The sequence below is a fragment of the Atractosteus spatula genome, chromosome 14, assembly GCF_055471065.1.
Source record: "Atractosteus spatula isolate fAtrSpa1 chromosome 14, fAtrSpa1.hap1, whole genome shotgun sequence".
Classification (NCBI taxonomy): Eukaryota; Metazoa; Chordata; class Actinopteri; order Semionotiformes; family Lepisosteidae; genus Atractosteus; species Atractosteus spatula.
Genome location: NC_142719.1, coordinates 2,913,099 through 2,919,098, shown reverse-complemented (window position 1 = coordinate 2,919,098; position 6,000 = coordinate 2,913,099).

Here is a 6,000-nt window from a genome sequence, read left to right as displayed (position 1 = left end):
GCTGAAGATTCAGGACAACCTGGTAAGGGTCACGGAGACGGAGAAGGTGAAGCATGCCATCACGGGACCTACATCAAGTAGAAGTGGGCAGCCGTATCTGCTGTACGGTGTGTCGGTGACCTGGCACCGGGGGGCGCTAAAGGGGGCATTGCCCCCTCAACTGAACTGTCCCGCCCCCTCAGTTTTGGACAAAAGGACTTTTGAACACTTTTGCTTACTTAACTTGCGCCCTTAAAAAATAGTAACTAATATCCAGTTTGTTTACATAAAAAGGTAACTGGTGAGGGTCACCAAAAGAGAGGCGATTTCTCGCGCCAGAGTCTGTGTGTCGTTGGCTGCCTGGGACAGAGTTTTATTTCAAAATGCACCCAGAACATAAATGGAGTGAAATTATTCACTTTTTTTCCCACGTTCTTACTGTACTGCTGCATCAAACGCTGAATGACAAAACATGAATACATGATGTATGATATAATACATATTCATTAAAAAATAGAACTATGAAACCGCAGTCCTATTGCATCCATGGGGGAACAGACCATTCCTGTGGCATGGTATCTCTAGACCCGCTCATTTTAAGTGGATGCCGACTGTACGAGCCTCCTTATCACATCGCCACCTGGGAGATCGCAATCACAACGCTGTTTCATATAATTAGTCTGAATAATTAAATTAAATGAATGGGTCTCCCTATCCTTTCAATCTATCCATCGAGTTCGCTGTCTGAGCTGCGGTTCTTGGCCTCTCCCTTGCAATTGCCAGCATTGTCTTGTTTACTGATTGAATGTGAAATCTGTTCTGAAAGAACTCCACTTGAAGTACAATCCTCCTCTGGCACTGGGTTCAGTGAGCATGTATTCAAGCTATCCTTGAAGGAATGTGGATACTTAACCAAAATTATGTGTGTGTTGGGGGATGGGGACTAAATGCAACTACTGTACAATTACTATGAGGCTTCAGCATAACATCTTCTATGTTGGGGGATCCTACATCCCTTCTGGCTCTGAGATGCTGTGATAGTACCTGGCACAGGGAGACAGTGATGGGGCTCCCCTAGGTGTATGTATTTTGAGCAGTTTTGGATATGCATGAGCAACTATCTGGGAAGTGCCTCATAAACTGTAGGCAAAGAAATCACAGAACTTCAATTCCAAATGTTAAAAATTAAAGTTAAACATAAACAACAGGAGCCAGCTGCGATATCACCCTGTAGCTCTCAACTGGCAGCCCACTGAAGCTCAGCAGGGTTGAGCCAGGTCAGTACCCGGATGGGAGACTCCTGGGAAGCTAAGGTTGCTGCTGGAAGAGGTGTTAGTGGGACCAGCGGGGGGTGCCCACCCTGCGGTCTGTGTGGGTCCTAATGCCCTGGTATAGTGCCAGGGGAGACTATACTGTAGTGGGCACTGTCTTTCGGATGAGACGCTAAACCGAGGTCTTGACTCTCAGTGGTCATTAAAGATTCCCGGGCATTTCTTGAGAAGAGCAGGGAGTTATCCCGGTGTCCGGGCCAAATTCCCCCCCTCGGCCTTTACCGTGACCTCCAAACTGTCCCCATGTATGACTGGCTTGCACCTGCCCTGTGATGGACTGGCGCCCTGTCCAGGGTGTACCCTGCTGTGCTCGTTGCCTGCCGGGTAGGCTCCGGCTTCCTGCGACACCGTACGGTATAAAGCGGTTATAAGATGCAAATGACATGACATAAACAATGGGAATTCAAATGTAAAGTCGGAGAATACTTCACTTTGGGACAAAATATATCACGTGTCAGTTTTGCTCGCCAGATGAAAGAAAAAAAGGTTTTCCACAATGTTGTACTGTAGCTTAAGTGCTGCATTATAAGGTTAGGGGGAGGTCAAAACTACAGCTTGCACTCATACATGAAAAATGAGCTGAGCTCTAATTAAAAGAATTATGTCTGGAAATATTAAAATCCCGAGAAGATTCCTGTTTTATTAAATATGAATCCAACTGTGACTAAAGAACACTCGGAACTGAAGGTGACTGCAGCCAATCCCCACTGAGCGAGCGCCTGGATAACGAGCAGACAGCATCGACATTCCAGCAGTGTCCCGAAAATGACACCACTCTAACGGCACTAGGTGTTCATTTCCAAAGCACCTCGGTCACACAGAAAACAATATGTAAATAAAAACACAAGCAGCCAAGCAGACACACAGACGCGCGCTCTCTCTCTCTCACACACACACACACACACACACACCTGTGCGTTGTTCGGTGCCTGCTGGCTTTGATCCACGCCAGGCTTTAATCTGTCCTGGACCTGGCCTTTGAAATGTAAATCCTCAGCCCAGTGCTGCCTTCTCTGCAACCTTGGGGCACGCCACTCTCCTCTGTTCTCCCGCCTGGAGCCCAGCTGTTCTGCCTCCACCCGTGAGAGCGCCTGGGCCCGCTGGCAGTGGACTGGTGAAGGCTGTGCCCCCCTGTCCGCTCCCTCGGAATCTGGTAACTGCTATGAATCTCGACAGCAGCCAGCGCAGGAACTTCCTCCCGCCAGCACAAGAGAGATATAAGCTATTTTGTTCATTTCCAAAGCACCTCGGTCACACAGAAAACAATATGTAAATAAAAACACAAGCAGCCAAGCAGACACACAGACGCGCGCTCTCTCTCTCTCACACACACACACACACACACACACACCTGTGCGTTGTTCGGTGCCTGCTGGCTTTGATCCACGCCAGGCTTTAATCTGTCCTGGACCTGGCCTTTGAAATGTAAATCCTCAGCCCAGTGCTGCCTTCTCTGCAACCAATCCCCACTGAGCGAGCGCCTGGATAACGAGCAGACAGCATCGACATTCCAGCAGTGTCCCGAAAATGACACCACTCTAACGGCACTAGGTGTTCATTTCCAAAGCACCTCGGTCACACAGAAAACAATATGTAAATAAAAACACAAGCAGCCAAGCAGACACACAGACGCGCGCTCTCTCTCTCTCACACACACACACACACACACACACACCTGTGCGTTGTTCGGTGCCTGCTGGCTTTGATCCACGCCAGGCTTTAATCTGTCCTGGACCTGGCCTTTGAAATGTAAATCCTCAGCCCAGTGCTGCCTTCTCTGCAACCTTGGGGCACGCCACTCTCCTCTGTTCTCCCGCCTGGAGCCCAGCTGTCCCTGTGCCACACTGTCAGCCCTGCCCACCTAAACTGTGGCACAGACGGCACCCCAATCTGTTACGGCCTCCATCCTGCCCTGCTGCACTGCGCTGTTCAAAATAATCCATTCCACTTCCGTATTTCAAGTGGAATGTTTGATTATGTAGTGAGATTCACTTTGCTGAACAAAGCAGGAGTCTCTCTTAGCCATTATGGGACGGCCCAAAGCACTTTACCACTTTGTAAACCCTTGGAATAGCTTTATTTCAACCACTGAAGCAGGTAGGTGAAATCCAAGCAGTCTAGTGATTGTTTGAAATGGAGACACTAATGTCTTGTAGGGCTCAAGGCCTAGAGGTGTCGATTCCTAATTTAACTCAACTTATTAACATATTATATTGATCAAACCTCATAGGAACACCAAGACTTTGCAATTTGATCTATCAAGGCTGATCTGAAAGACCTTCTGGACCATGACTGGCCACTTCTAGCACAGGGCAATTCGATCAAGTAATAGTAAAGAAAGATAGAGCCCTACTGGTGTGCCGAGCTGAAGCTGCTCAAAAGCCAAGAGGCATAACCTCACTTAACCATCTTCTGAAACAAGCAGGCAGGTAGATGGACACAAGGACACCATAAACCTACCAAAACAAAGATCAGGTGTGTCTGCTCTGTTGTTAGCAACTCATTTCTTGCAGGGTTGTGGCTGTCCTCTGGCTTCGCTCCACCGGTGCTCTCAGTAGCTTAATTGGTCTGATTAATTGATTAATTTTAACAAACCCAGCAGCTCTCATCAGTTTCAGATCAGTTTAGAGTGAATGCACTCTGCCATTATCTCTGTGACATTTAGCTACTGCAGTGTTGCAACACCTCCGTCATATTGGCCTGGTAATCAAAATGCTTTATGGGTTCTCTGCCTTTATTCAAGGACACTGCTTAAATCCTCTGCAGCAAAAGCCCCTGGAAAAGCTCTTCTAATGCTCTTCAAGCGGAACACATAATAACATCAGATGAGTTAACCTCCAAGCACTCCAATTGGAAAGAAATCTTGGGAGATCATTGTGAGATCATCTAAGTCCTCCTGAATCTTTTTGACATCTCTGTACCAGCACATCTATGGCATTTCTTTTGCGCAGCTAAACAAACACCTTCACCACCCGCAGCCCCTATGAGAACAGGAAACGTGCACCAAAGTGACACAATCTCATAACAGTGTGCATCTTTTCCATCAGCACTTTTGCATGGAGAAGATCTAAGTATAACCAACGCGTGTAAATTAAAAATGAGTTAAGCCGCACCAAGAGAATTGAGTCTGCAGTTGTTCAAAAGCTGAATTAACACCTTTTCAGCAAAACTGTTCTGCTCTTGCAGTTCTACAGTTTTGGCAGACTTAAGTCACTCAAACAAGCTGTTACACCGGTGGAGTAAGATACAAGCACCAAAGATACTGCATTTTCTGTAATACAATAAGACGTCACCTCCTGTTTGATGCAGAGACTAAAGAGGCAGACGGCCGAAAACTTGGACAGCAGAAACATTGACACTGTTCAAGAAACAGCTGGATACTGCCTGGGGCTAGAAACGGGCTTGTAGCAGACAGCCTTTCGTCGAGCCACACACCCACTGTTCCTGCTCAGAAAAAAGATTCCTGATGTTGTAACGTCCTGCATGAAAGGCTAGGGCAGAGTCACGCTGTGCCGACCAGCCCCCCTGTAGCTTCGAGGGGGCAGCTGGGGCAGGGGGCCTGGAGGTCGGCCAGAGAAAGCGCCGGTGGGAGCTGGCTGGACAGACAGGGCAGTTTCAATGGAAACTTGGCCAGGACTAAAGCATAAAGCAAGCTGGCTTGCCTGACATCACATAGCAGGTAAAGGGACAGGTGGAGGTGGGAGGAAAAGCACCGGTGGACAAGGGAAAGGAAGAGGGAAAAGAGCAGCAGAGGAAGGCGGAGCCCTCTCACAGGCATGGAGTCTTGTGTGGGCTTATAGAGGAAGAACGGGGGATAGAGACAGGGACCTGCGAACAGAGGAAGAGGGGTGAAGAAGGAGGAGAGCAGGTGGGTGAAAAGTGGGTGAAAAGCAGAGGATACGGAGGGAGACGGGGAAGTGCCCCTGGCTGTGAGGCAAAGTTCATTAGGAGGTCATGACCCTAACCCCACCACCTGTCAGTTGTGTCAAGAGGGGAAGAGGTACCCTGGGGAGAACCAACCTCCCTTTCAACAGGCACAGTGAATGTGCACCAAGCTGCACAGTTTCCTAATTAAAGGGGTGGTACTCTCTGCTTTAAGGATCACAATACAGTCGCAGTTAACAACGACTGCCTTGAGCCTACAGCGTTTTTATAGCACAGCACCATGAACATCAATTCTGTGCTTCCCCCCGAGATCGAGAACCGGGTGATGCGATGGGAACAGAATGACCAGAACAACAAGACCAGGTAACTCAGATCCTGGCTGCCACACGTCACCCAGGTGAGGGCAGCACTTCAGTGGTGGATGAAGTAGGTTCCCTTCTATGTCTAAACCATGTCTAATTAAACTATGTCTAATACCCTTCAGGATAAAAGGAGCCAACTTAAAGGCACTGAATTATTATTATTATAATCCCTCAGGCTACCTGTAAAACTCTTCCACAAGGAGACGGCTTTGCGAAATTAATAATGGATTACTGAGCAGGGAGAGAATCAGAAATCAACCCCCCCACCTCACCACAAACTCCTCTGCAAAGAGAGGCCCTGGGTCGCACTGACGGCATCTGCACACCAGGAGGCCCAGCCAGCTGCGGAGAGCGCCGTGACAATCAATTAGTCCAGCCTGAGGCTGAGCCACCGCAGCTGACACTGCTCGGCATGGCTCCGAGCGCTGCACACACAACAACAC